Here is a 14,845-nt window from a genome sequence, read left to right on the forward strand (position 1 = left end):
ACAATATTTATACGTGCAGCGGGAACAATTTAGTTCGAGTTGGCGCATCGTATTCCTCTCTACATCGCGACAAAACTCGGCTTTATTTCCGAAAATTTGTAACTGCAGAAACTCGCCTCGCGATTGGTTGCTTAAGCAGTTTAAATGCTTTTCTATCCCGAGCTGTCACGGGCTGCAACAATGTAGCCGAAATCAGCTTACGCTCGCCGCATAAACTCGCCGGACCACAGGATCGATTCTGTCAATTAATCAGACCACCGGCTACGAGCAGTGATCTTAACCATGATCGATATCCTCTCGCGTTTCGTCCCGTGCTTGACGCCCGGCGAGATTGATTTTATTTCTCGTGCGCGTGATCCAATTTCGATGGATTTCTCTGGCGAATGACGGCGCCCGGTCGACTTTGCCGATCCCGGAAGTAATTTTAAATTAAACACTCGCCACACCGGTTTAATAAAGCTTAATGCACAGGCTGTGTTGACGGCAACAAGTGCAAATTGCGTCGCCCGCCGTATTGCTGCGGCGACGACACGACCTATCCCCCCTTTTCCTCCCCCGTTTGCCGTTGTAATAATTCTCGGGGTCCTTTCGCCGACTCCGCCTTTATCCGTCTTTGTCGCGCCACGAGTGCTCCCAGCCCAGCGTACGACTATGGGATTTTCATGTAGCTTCGAGCACACGCGGGACACCAGGGGCCAACGGCACGTTTCATCGCCGTTGTAGTTACCGGCGTTGTCGTTTTCGTCTTCTTAACGGCAGACGCCCGCGGGGCACGCTTAACCGCCAGAGAAGCTACGATAAAATAGCGCATTTTGAACGTTCTTATTCCCTCCCTTGCGTTTCGGCTCCTCTCCTCGGGCTTTTCTTTCTCGCTTTCTTCGTTCTTTTTTCCCCGTTCGCTTTGTTGAGCGCGGAGACGCCGCCGAACCGCGCGCGAAGAGGTTTACAGGCGCGATAACGACAAGCAAAGTGGAAGTTTAAATGGACGCTGGAAGATCCAAAGGATACGGTCGACCGGAAACCCGACTGGCAATGCCCGGCTTGAACCTCGGCCGAATCTCGAAGCGGGCCGGCGCTCGCGAGATATTTATTTCGCTGCGAACGCGAACGTAGCTTTTAGGAGATTGCATTCTGTTTGTTGCCCGAATTTATTGACTTTGATCCTGGCTGTGGCATTTTTCCGCTTATCCCCGATGTTGGTGAGCACGCGAAAATGCAAGAATATAATGGTGTAGGTGCGGGAATAAAGCGTCGATGAAAAATTTCATAGCGAAAAATTCCATAGTGCCCTTTCAAGCACTTGTATAATAATTTTCGCGATAGATTAAAATCCGAAACGGCTCAGCTTTTAATATACGCGCGTATAAAAAATAATCGATTACATTAATAAATAACCAACTTCCGGAGATTGACGGGGACTTCGACTGCATTTATATAATCGGCCCTTTCGCCAAAGAGCTCGGCTAAAATCTATCTTGATACGAAGTATAATTTGATAAATGAGCTCAAAAGTCAAAGTGATATTTCTAACAGCGGCCCAACTAAGAAACTCCGACGAAAGTTTATTTTCAGATCTAGGCTAAATTCTATTTACTTCTCGCGATTAAGTAATCAATAATTAAAAGGGGTAGCCGCAAATTATTATATTATAAATTCGTTTTATTCGTTTACGTCAAGATCGGCTTGCAAAACGGGAACGTTCAGCGTGCGTTATATTTTAATATGTTAAATATATACATATATATCAGTATGCATCGCCGTTTCGAGGCTTACGACTTTGCAACGCGCTATTGTATACAGCACAGTCGTCGTTATTGCCATTCGCGCAACGAGAGTGGAGGCGAGCAGTGTCGTGAGCTACTTCGTCGCGTTATTATCACCTGGAACGCGGTCGCGATAAGTGCCAGAAGAGAACGCGATCATTACTGTACGTACGATCATCGGCCAGCACGTTTGACCGTGCGTGTTGAGGCGACGGTTATTTCAGGTAGATATCTCGTGCAATTTACCCGAGAAGGAAATCAGCGCGATAGACGATGAGAATTATAAATCGTTCCGCTACCACATTCGGGTCGATAAAGTTACTTCCTTGACGCTCGGATTCGAATATATCGCGCCGTGCTTTAAACACTTTTTATTCCCTCGGCTATTTCCGGATTGAGAACGCAAATCATTGGACCGAATAATTTAACCAATAAAAAAAAAAAAAAAAAAAAAAAAACCGTGATATATCGAACACTTATCCGTAATACATGTTGCTGCCAGCGGTGCATATTTTGCACGGTTCACACATTTGTGAGATGTATTGCGCGTATCGATTCCACGTTTCTGGAAATATACGCCGAGTCCTAATTAACTGTTAACTCGATTCGCGTCATATCACGCAGTATCGTCGTAGTTATCAGCGTTACTTTCGCATTCGGCCGATCGATGGGGCGCCTATCGCGTTTAATCAATATGGACAATCGTAATTAACCTCGCGTTTTATTATTTAATCACCCCCTAGTACACACGCGGCGTTTGTATATCAACGATCTTTTTAAAACCTCTGACCATTCAAAATTCGCACACTTGATTTATTTACGGGGCGCCTGGCGGATTGTAGCCTTGCCGCGATTCTACATCTGTCACGCAATCGTTCTCTCGTCGCGGTGTAACAAAGAACACGGTCCTGTTCGGTTAATGCCGGGATGTGCTGCGCAAAGTGCCGTACGATCGTCGCATTCCGGTAATTAATGCACGCGCGATCGTAATTAACTGTACTTTTGCGAGTGCACCGATAATAGAAGAAAGTGAACATTCGGAAAGCATCGAATAATGGCGGGGCAATCGTCAAACGAGTAATTCATTACTTATCGTGCACATATTTTTTTTTTTTTAACATTTAATGTATAATTCTAATGTGCGCAGCAATTTTTTTTTTTTATGTTGCGATTATATTTTGGACAAACAATTTTTTATATATTCTCCTTTTTTTCTACTCGATGAGGTTCGCTGGTTATAATTACGTATCCATTGGTAATTTCTTCTTTTGTGAGTCTAATTCTGTTACACACGTCGACATAAATTATGTAATTAAATATTTAAAAGGAACTATCAGAGATTGAAATAATGATTTGTTGATTGTCTTAAAATACATTACTAGAATAGGTTAATAGAAAATCTTATTAGGACATAATACGTACGTGCACATGGATATATATAGTTAATCATCAATCGATTACGTATACGTGTGCTTAATTAAATATATATACAGACACTCAGAAAGTAAGAAAATTAAGGCTTTTATTAATTTTTAATTGGCACATTATATTATAAGAAAATCTAATAATTTGAAAATTTTACATAATATATCTTCTTCGACTTAATTTAATTTTTTTTTATTTAGCATTTTTAATTTAATTTTATTATTGATATTACTTAATATATTTTAAAGATGTACTCGAGGCATAGAAAAGACACTTTACGAGAATTCATAGCTTTATAAAAGCCGAAGGTAATTTTTAGCATATTATAACTCGACGATTGCTCAGCTCTACAATATCAGCACTACTCCCGTAAAATATTTCGAATATTGCCGGCACTATTAGTCGCGCGCTATATTTCATACTGTAATCGTGTCACTACGCTACACGCGGACTGAGGAAAATTTGCGAAATTCCGCCCGGTTGCCAGGATCAAACGTCAAAGCTTGGTACCTATATCCGACATGGCTTCTTCATTCTCGCTCGCGCGCGGGTGCATCGCAATCTACGATTCTATATACGCGAGCTAACCCTCCGGGGTGCCCTGAGTAGCTCTCGTTGCTGCTCATTGCGGATACGTTACGATTTCGCTCGCATGTGAAGGATAGCCCTATGAGAGTTTCTAACGGAGCCCATCAGCAAAGACGTCAAACCGGGACAAATGAGCGGCCGAGGTACAATTTTTTATATGATACGTGAGATCGTTGATAGTATTCGAGACACGAACAAGTAAGCGAGCATGCGGGAAACGTCGAACCCATTCTCTTTTCGACGATAAGGGGTAAATCTCGCGGCAATGCTTAGAAGCGTGCAATTTATTCTTGTCAGCCTTCACAGATAAGTATCATAGGGAGATTTTAAAACGGTAAATCTATTTTTTCTTATGATAAAAATGTTTGATATGTGTGCCAGATATGCATGATGTAGAACAAAAAATTATTTATTTTAAATATGACAACGAAATAAGTTAAAATATTCCATCCGTGAAGAAGAAAAATTTAATTTAACAAAATACATTAACAAAAACTATATGTATATTAGAATGAAATTTTTTTTTTTATGAAATAGTTTTTATACATTTCCTGTATAAAAACATTGCCTGTGCGAAATAAAAAGAAAATAAATTTACGTTTTTGAATATAAAAACTTCAAAAATAAACGTGACGCTCAACAGAGATGTACATTCATAATTATACCATTCGTGGCGTTTGCATGTAGTACACAAGAGCGGATTAAAAAAAAAAGCGTACCATATAAATTCCTCTTTTGCACCTATTGAAATTCGCTTACGTTAGGTAAAATACGAGTAATTTGTTCTCTGGCATGCGAGTTTAAAGTTGTGATTTTATGCGCATTTTTGAAACGTGAAACGTGTTATGAAAAACGAAAAACGTCGCGAGACAGGCCGGTAGTACAAGCTCATCATTCGACGTTCAACATGACACCGCGCGGCTCTCTGAAGCTGTAACGACATAATTTAAGCTCGTTAGCAGACACAGCACTGGGTGCTCGAACGCCGACGTCGCCGCCGCGCTCTCGAAGTTCGTCAACCTAATTCAGCGGCAGTTTACTCCCGTTTATACTCGCGCTTGAGATCTCCGCGCCGAGAACGAATCGTCCTCATTGGGCGACGCGTCGTTTCTACATCGCTCGCCGGAAGAAATGGCGTTTGTCAGCCAGTAAAGCCGACGTTGTCTCTCGAACGTGCGAAATCCCGAGCTGACGAACTTCTGACTGCACCGTGACCATTTGGACGTTTTTTGCCGTCTGATTCGCGAAGAGCTGGAGTATTATCTCGAGTAAGTGCGACCACTTTACCGAATCACGGGGCGGATCTCCGGGCCGTTCCCCGGGCTACGGGACGAGCGTCACGTCAGGTGAGAAAGAGATCGAATGCGCCTCTTGGCCCGAACTTGGCGCGTAAAGCGACGCTTACCATTGACTGCCGCAAACAGTGGGAACTGTTAAGCGAGAACGCCGCGGCACGCATGACAAACTCTCACTATTCTACACTAACGGCACGAAGCACTTTGCCACCAACCGCCACGCTCGGCACGAGCAAAGCGCAATTATCATTAGCTGCGGCTCAGCGAGTGTGCACGAGTTGCCTAATCAGTTAACCGCAATTAACTCCGGCGCATAATTAAAAAATGAAACTGCACGGACAAGCGACAAAACAGCATCCGTATGCGCCCACGACTCGCGTTCGTATCCGCTAATTTCCATTAATACAATCCGGTGGATATACATATATTATACGCGCGTCATCATTTATTTAGTAATTGAATTCTCTTATCGAGTGTTGGGTTTCAAAGTTCCAATTTTCTCTATTACGTTCGGCCGGGAGCGGAGGACGTTGTATATTCGACGGGACTCTCGTTCAAGAGAGAGCCGCTTCTTCGCTACGCATTTTACCCTCCTTTTCATTTACGGTTTACCCTCGCTGGCGACCCATCGACACCGAAATATTTGCGTGCAGGACCGATTCGTATTTCAGCCTTTTACGACGGTGTTTTCCGGATGCGCCGGATATCACGTGACAAATAAGACAAGTATCGCGTTTGTGCCGAGAGGCGAAAGGTTTTCAGAGTGGAGAACAAGCGCTACAAAGCACCGCCGCCGCTGCCGGGGTTTCAAGTTGCGCGGAAAATATTGCGCCACGTTTGCCGGGCTAACCGCGCGATCGATTTATTATTTCGGTCGGTTATATAAAAAAAAGCTGAAGGGTTCGGCACACATTGCGCTATTCATTATAGTTATGCTCTTGAGAATTCGTTTATCGTACTGGCCGTGCAATTAAACGTTCTATCTTAAGTAAATCGGAACAAGAATGTACAATGTACAATAACAGTGCTCGCTACGTAGATGATCTTTCGTGCTGATAACTCGGATCAAATGTAATTGCACGCTTTACTTTCGTCGTGATGCCAAATCGTTATTCGGATAGCGCGTGAACAGATACGATCTGTTATTTTTATAATGAGCAACTGCTAAATGAGCGGTTTTTTTTTTTTTATTCGCCGTATATGTCATGATGTATAATTACCATCCTATAAAATTTATTATATTCAAGAGACCCGATTACAAACTACGAAAAAAAAATTATGCGACTTACCAATCTGCATGAACTTCAGCGGAGTTGTAGAGTTCTGCCGGTGACTGTAACATAAAAAAAAAAATATTAATGTAGACACACCATTATATTAGTTAATTAATTAATAAAATTAATAAAAAAAAGGTAAAAATTTTTTTTTTAATAAAGATTTTATTTTAAAAATTGATGCTTACCTAAAAGTTGCTCCGCTGACGCAGGATGCCCATCCCGAGCCTGCTCCTCCTCTCAGTTTGCGTGTCGAGTCATCCTTCCGCGCACAAGTCACTCGCGAACACCCCGACCGTGATTTTACAATTGCGGAAATTACCGATCACTTTCGCGCGTTCCTGTCCGACACTCGCGTTTAGAATAAAGTCATGCCAAAAAATTACGTCCGAATACTATACGGAACTCCCGGAACGACCGACGAACCGGCTGCGGTTCGTATAATTATTAATATCGGCGGTAACGACACTTTCGTTGACGGCGGTAGATGCAGTTGCGTCGATCTGTAAAAAAAAAAAAAAAAAGATATAAAAATTAATTGTAGAGATGCTACAAGTATTCAGTCTTTAAAGAAGAATGCATACGCTTCTAAACGATATATCAAATTAATAATTAAAAAAAAATTTTTTTTTTTACCTCTGAGGTTGCTCCGTTGATGCACGATGCCTTTCCGTGGCCTCCTCCTCCTCACAGATTATTAGACTTCCCGTCAGAGTGACTAGCTTCCTCTCAGACCGTCCGTCCTCGCACTGGTTACCTGCAATAAACCCAGATAATTAATTAGAATTGCACGAGTCTACGCAACACTTCTGAAACAAAAAAATCACTTCGCAGAGATGAACGCGTAAGGATATAACTTTGAGGACAGGAGACGTAATTAGACGTGCTCTCCTCATACGAAGAATGGGGAGGAGAAAATAGTTCTCGTGGCGGACGGTTTTCGTTGAACGCAAATACGTACAACGTTCGGCACGGACACACGTAACCGCTGTATAGTGCGTAGGGAGTACGTGTGCTTCGCGCGACCACTGGAGAAGGACAAAGCGAGAGTGGGAATAGTGGGAGAATATACCTAGCGCGCGGCACGTATTTTGGATCGATCGAAGAATCAAAAATCGCTCTTTACATCGTAGCCAGTATCGTCTTTGCCTAGATATATTATTTTTTTTAATGGGATCTTCACTCAGTTTAAACCAACATGCAGTAAAATTCTCCACTAATCAAGATGTACGATATTGAAATAGTATAGATGCTTGATCTCTCATACGAACTCGTTCGCCTGAAGTCAGTGTTGATCTTGGAGATATTAGACTAACTGAGATATTCATGAAATAAATTGCGACGAATTTCCCGTCGCTAATTTCCGGCGAAGATCTTACGAAGACTTCACAATTATTTCATGATCTAGTCGTGCCGCTGGAGATGAAACGGACCGAGCTAGGCGCTGCCGTAACTTCACGTTTGCAAAGATATACGCGAGAAATATGCGCGTATCACGTCGGGGAAGTATTTCGCTAATACGGCACAATGCTAGAGTAGCTAGAATAGCTGGCGGTCGATATGAAATTATTCAAGAAGCCGACCAAGCGAGAGGGATCTCTCTGCAAGCGGGCTACCTCGGGCGTTTGCTTGTCCGGCCGAATTTACGCAGGGGTCCTACCCGTTTACCGATTAGGAGACCAAGGGACGAGAGCGCGGACCGGCTTCGATCCGTGTAAAGCCATTTTAGCGTACCCGCCCTTGGACAGTCCGTTGGCGCGGCGGTCGTCTAATCCGGGCGCAACAATGGAGCTGCATTATTGCGTGCGATGTTCATTTCGTCGGTGAGGACCTCTCTCTCTCCCCGTCCAAGTTTCTCGTTAAAGATTGATGGCGCCCTTCGTTATTCACGAGCGGCGGTGTTCGTCCCCGCGCAATCACGTGATGTTATTCCCAGTGACTCGTGAAGATGAGCTCTCGCCGATGCTAGGTCCGGGACGGTTTACCGACTCGACGTTTTCGAGAATAGATACCGTATTATGGAGTGGCAGGTAGCGTGAGAGTGACGGGGGGAGGAGGGGATTGGGAGGCGAAAGAAGGATGAGAAGTAAGAGGGCCGCAAAATGCGATAACTGGGCGGATCTCGATGTCGCTCGAACTGCGCCGTTTATCGCGCAAAAGTTTCTCCGATTTTCACTCGGTATTTCTTCGACGCCGCGAGTTTGCTTTCCTTTCTTTCCTTTTTTTTTCCCTCTCCCCCTCTCTCTTTGTACCGATCAGCGTCGCGACGTTATATCGCAGAATCGTGATATATAATATTCCCAACAGAAACGCTTCTGGATCAATCCGCTTGACACTTGGTTTTCCAAACTGCTCTCGCTATTGCAGCTGCGGCTGTCTTTCCGTCACGGCGTTATCGCCGATCCGATTATTTCGAAAGAACGAAGTTGTCGAACCGAAATGGATATCCTAGCGTTTTTAACCTCTGGAAATCGAGGATTGGCTTCAACAATAGGAAGCTATAACTGTACCGTATTGAAATATTTTATTTTCTTTTTGTTTCGCACTAAAATCTCATTTTTAGTTGACGAGAATATTTTGGCTCAAAAATATTCCAATCGAAATTGTCTATTCGAACGGCAGTCGATGCAACATTTCAAATTTTAAATCAAGAGAATGATTCGCGACTCGGGGTCTAGTTAAAGGATAAATCTCTAAAACGTTACCGCTTGATATTACTGGGATTAAATAGCTTCACAGTTTGGCTTTGCGGATTTGTTCGCTAATGAGGTGCACGCTTCGTATTCCCTATAATTGCGTACCGCTGTTTGTAGTTCTAACGATGATCCTTCATAGTTGACTGTCTTTAGGAAACTCGAAGACCCATGCATGGGGTACGGCTGGATTAGACTGTCGATTAGTTTGCATGTAGATTAAATCCAATCAGGATTTATATGCGACGGAGACAACTTGAAAATCATTTCATATTCGCGGATAGTGAATATCGAATTATTTGATTTAATTGAACGACTAGACTAATAAAGATTGAATGAAAGATATCCGCGAGAAGCAGCGTTTTCTTTTTTTTATAATCATTAAATTTCAATGGATTAAAATGATAACTCAACGTAGGACTGAAATCTAGTTTGAGAAAGAGTAATTTATAGTTACCGTAATTTAAATAAGAATCCTATTTTGCAATTAATTTATAAATTAAAACTATTTTAAAATCGATTTTAAAGCTTTTACAAAATTGAACAACGTGAGTTAGATTCTAAATCAAATTACAGAATTTCTCGAATAGAATGAGAGCTATTCTACTCAAACTTCAGTACAATGAACAGTACATTTCTCTTGAGATCATAACTTGTTATACCACACGAATGATAGTATATCGAATTTGGCCATGTCGAATTTCCATGAGAAATTTCCACTTTATTTTCTAGATAGATTCGATCCTTTCGGATTTTCTCGATCGCCTTAACGCAAACGTCACTCGTTCTTATTCGCATAACTCGAGTTGATAGTCATGTAACGATATGATAACAGCGAGGAGATTATTTATTCTCAATAACTTTGCTAACACTGCTTCTGGCTGATGCGTACTTTAGAAGCTGGATTCACTTGCACAAAGTCAGCTCTATGAACTTTCCTGAATTACGAAATACTATCCTGCATAGAACGTGCCTCAGGATATCTGAATACGTCACCCTTTTCATCTAAGCATTATCCTGGAAATGATATTTTCTTACCTACAATGTCGAAGCGTTAATAATATTTGCTCAATTAAATTTGAAAACGACGCATTCGGAGCCGTTTAATTTTTAAGTAAATTTTGAGTTAACGCAATCTTAAGTTTTTTTTTACGGTAGCGGTAAATGAATGCTTCTCTTTAATTGGTAACTAATGTAAGTATTTAATTAAATTTATAAAAAATAATTAAATAAATTAAATTAATAGATTTAAAATTTGCAGTTAGTTATTGTACTTTTTAAAATTATATATATTTTAGAATTGAGAAAATTTGTTTTACTATTTAAAGTTGAAAGATATTGTTATTTAATTGTTTTTATTATAATATTTAAATTATATCAAAAGTGCAACGTGCAAGAAGAAAAAAAAAGCACATCGTCAATATGTAATTATTAGTAATTTTCGATTTTGTAATAATTTTTCGCGGTTTTTTATCGACCGTCCGTTTTGATAAAGCACGTGTAGGTTTCCGATGGACTTTATTGGAATCTAGAATACCAGCAATTAAGCAACAGAATTCAGGTCGATCCTATAACGCCCGATTAGTTCGAGATTGAATACGTTTACGATCCTTTGACGCTCGGTCGAGCGGCGCTCATTGCGGATAATCACGACGCTAATTTAGCGATGAGCTAGTTGATCGTCAACAGTCATCATATTAACGTGTCTACTTATTAAGTTACTAAAATCGATATTCATATGCGCTATCTTCAAGCTAGCTTTCGCCTGCTAAATTTAACATTTAACCACTTTCGTAATTAATGCTATTTGCGCGAGATACATTATTTCAATCCTTTTAAAGTATTGTAATCTATTTTATGAAAATGCAGATCTGTATATTTCTCTTTAGATTTCGATTAACAATTTTAGATTCTATTCTAAGTTTTTAGGAAGTAGTTTTGAATGTTTCTCATATCTCGAGTGTTAAAAATAACTAACTCTTTGCTCTCTTTATTAATTTTGGATAATTTGTGTGTTATGAATTTTTGGTCGAATTTTGAACATTTATAGAATAAATGTATCTAAAGTTCTACAAATGACAATGACGTGATATTAATTACATTTACCTTAGAATAGATTGAACATATGTATCGATATTACGAGATATTTAATATAATATGTATTTTTACATGTCGACGAAATTTAATTATTGGACAGCATTAAAATTAATTTTGGTTTATTTTAATTAAATGTGTCACTAGCGTACGTACGAAATAAATAGTTAAAATAAACTAAGATACGACATGTCTATCTTGTAACGGAAATTTAATAACGATATATAATTTATGATTCTTTTTTTCTAAATACACTCAAAATCTCAGCAGATACTCGTTTATTTCGGGCATTTAATTTAAGAAACTACGATCCATAAGAAATATGCTTGTGCCTTATCGGTTTCTACACGTCGTCAGCTCGGAAACATGGTGACACAATTAATATACGAATTCGCGAATCGCTGGAATCTGGTAAGCAAGCATGCGTGCAAAATTTCGATAATGAGCGACGTAGCTGCGAACGTAGTAATTTATCATCATGTCACCATGCGTCGCATAGTTTCTCCGTTGTAGCTTATTAAAGAACACTAACTTTCCCGAACGATGACGAAACAATGACAAAACCGAACTTTATCTCCCTGTTTTCGTCAGTTATCCGGAATTGCTTCGTCATGGCGTGGTATAGCACAACAAGCAATTTTCGCGACGCAGGCATCAATCGAACTTTCGTCCAAAAACCCAAAGTTAAAACAATGTCGTTAGATATTAATGAGCTCTTAAGATTTTAGCATTATAAATACAGAATCCGCTTGCTCATTGCCGAAGGAAAAGACTTTTATAATGATAGTTAATTTCTCTAAACTGTATTCCTATTAAACAAAAAAAAAAAAAAGAAAAAAGCAATTGCAACGGATCGATAACGTGCTCTCAGTGCAGTTGGTTTATTTATGATCTCGAGAAACCTTTAAGTTTTCAGCGCACGAGGACGAATGACGGCATCACATTAATGTTCTCTCGAGATAGATCTTGAAATTCTTACGATTCATGCTCATAGAATCTCGCGCAGAAATGTTATATAGAACCATCGCCTTTACATTCAATTTTACAACATAATAACGCGAATAAAATAAAATTGCACATTTTTCAAACCTTCCTGTAAATGTTCGTTTACTCTTGTAATTTTCTCGAAAACGCTTAATGTCGAATCGATATTTGGAATAATTTCGTTTTTATTTCTTGAACTAAAAATTATGTTTAATACTTTTTCTAGTATTTGAATCGTAAAATCTTGCGCGAGTGACCAGACGCCGCGCGCGCGAGTCTCGTTACGCCGTCGAGATCGCCGTAGGTCCCTCGGTTGTCATAGGTCGTTGTGAGTTAGCCGGCTGTGCGGGGCGATGCCCTAGCGTCGCGCGCGCGGCCCGCTGCTCGGTCGCTAGCGGAGGCACGATAGTCGGAGTAACGCAAAAAATAGGCCACGAGCGCGTCATCAGACCTATCTCACCAACGCCGTGGCCGGCCGTCTCTGAGTCTCGGGCCCGTGAGCGACAATGTAAACATCGCGCGATGTTCGCGTTCGCAAATACTTTAACGCTCAACGACTCGGTTGTTTCAATTGCTACAACATTTTAACGCGTTATAATTTATATGTTAAATATCGTATCGAGTACTAATAAAATGTTAGGTTCAGTGTATCGCGGAGTCTTTAATTATAATGGATACACGTTGCGATATTCGATAGATTAAAAGCACAATAGTTATTTCTAAGCTTTAAGATAATTAATAAAAATATGTAATTTTATTACATTTGACGTTTGTATCATTAAACTTTTATTTAAATATCTCGGAACATAGGTAATTTATACTTTATACGCGTATGTTTCTTTCTTGCGCTTTTGCTTTTAAAATTTTATTTAAATATTGGAACATAGGTTATTTATATTTTATACGTGCACGTACATGTTTTTGCTTTTTCTTCATTAGCGAAATTTTAGCGCAGTTAGATTCATCAATTTCATTACAAAACTAATAACGCTTTTGTTAAACAGACGAAGGCACGAAATTTCTCATAGATTTCTGAAACACGTATGAACTTAAATTACCGAATGAGCTAATCTACTTACCGATTACAAACTTCGTCTACGTGTGACGCCTAGATAAGGCCGCGGGTATTCAAAGCGTAACACCGGGGATTCGTGCGTGACACAGCTCTCCCTCGCAAAAACGTTGCCTTCGAAGCGCGATACCATTAGCAAGGAAATGATCCTGTTACTTGCCGGACTTGGGTCTTGGCTGACGGGAACGGTCTCGGCTTATAATCGCAAAACGGACATTACGTTAATGCGGTCTTAACACAAATCCTGTCACCATAAAGAAAGCTTAAATTCCATCTTCGTTGCTCATTTAGCACAATGTTCTAGAATACATTCGAGGTGTCCCCTGACAAATTTAAAGGTTAGCAAGCCTTCTCAAATAATAACCCTCACTTGCAAGCAGTGTAAGAGAAAAGGATTGTTCTCCAATTCGTCGAGCATAGCTCGACAAACGTCTCGTCGCTACGCGCAGCTCAAATCTGATTAAATACGAGGCAAATGCGTCGCGCGTTCCTCGGCTGCCTCTCGAGAGATTGAACTACTGTCGAATTTAATTCCCGGTATCATTAATTACAATTATGGCTCTCCGGCGCGTGGGAATGCTCTGCTAAAAAGAATCCGACGGCTCGTGACGGATTCACTTACCCTCACGAAGGCTGTTAACTCGCATTGTTATCGTTACGATAAGAGTTGCTCTTAATGGAGAATTTAACCGCTGCATTCTTCAGAGTAGTGACAGCTGACGAGATACGGAAGAGCTTATCTCTTTCAACAGAGTCGTAATTGATATATAACCTTAAAAGTTTATCTTTACAAAATGTTTAAAATAGCAATAAAATATTGATTAATTTATTCATTTTTACATTTTTTTTATCTACTTATTTAACATAGTTCGTTATCGTAGAGTATCGAATATTGTTTACGTATTTTTAGTCACCTAACACTGGTATAATACTTAACAAATAATTTAATTGGCCTAAAGATTGTAAATAATTTGATCATATTACGTGAAATATTATTAATGTTTCGACTAAGGTTTTGATTATGTTCGTACAAAGTCTGCAGTTTTTTTTTATTATTTTTTTATTTTATTTTACAATGCAAGAACGGAAAATTATAATTATCTTGTATGAAATTTTTAGCTCTTTTTTTTACGAGGGTATAAACAATTATATGTATACTGAATATTTAAAACAAAAGTGCCTTGCTCCACTTTGCCGGTATAGTTTTACTTAGCGCCCTCGTCATCTCCCTCCTGTGTAACTTCTGTATTCTCCAGACCGTCTTAAATTATGTAAGAAATAAACAGCGCAGACGTTGGTCGTTGCCGTGTATACGCGTCTGTTGCGAAACTTATACGCGTCTCTCTGCCACGTGATTAAACTGTGCTCCAGGTGTTCCGAAAGATTTTCGCCATTTTGCACTCGCGTTCTATATGCATCCTCCGAAAAAGAACACGGTACACGGAACTGGCAAAAAAATTACTTCTTACGTTTAACTCGTTTAATTGATGACCGATGCGATAAAGCTCTTTGTCGTGTTCGTGTGATTCACGCGTGATAATTATATTGCTCAAAATTAATCATTATTGTCGTAACGTGGATGTATAGATATATATATATATAAATAATACTATGGTCATAAATCACACAACGTGATCAATATTTCGCTTCTAACGTG

General features: G+C 40.1%; 1 protein-coding gene and 1 long non-coding RNA gene across 6 annotated transcripts in view; one reads left to right on the top strand and one right to left on the bottom strand.

The window, feature by feature from the left end:
* Window positions 1–14,845, top strand: part of Kek5 (kekkon 5) — a 188,598-nt gene that overhangs the window by 76,448 nt on the left and 97,305 nt on the right. The gene's annotated exons all lie outside the window — the stretch shown is intronic.
* Window positions 6,348–6,626, bottom strand: LOC139101587 (uncharacterized). Its single transcript, XR_011545581.1, has 2 exons — window positions 6,534–6,626; window positions 6,348–6,404 (listed from the first exon to the last, which is right to left on the bottom strand). It is a non-coding gene; the product is annotated as an uncharacterized lncRNA (long non-coding RNA).

Source organism: Cardiocondyla obscurior, linkage group LG04, assembly GCF_019399895.1.
Source record: "Cardiocondyla obscurior isolate alpha-2009 linkage group LG04, Cobs3.1, whole genome shotgun sequence".
Classification (NCBI taxonomy): domain Eukaryota; kingdom Metazoa; phylum Arthropoda; class Insecta; order Hymenoptera; family Formicidae; genus Cardiocondyla; species Cardiocondyla obscurior.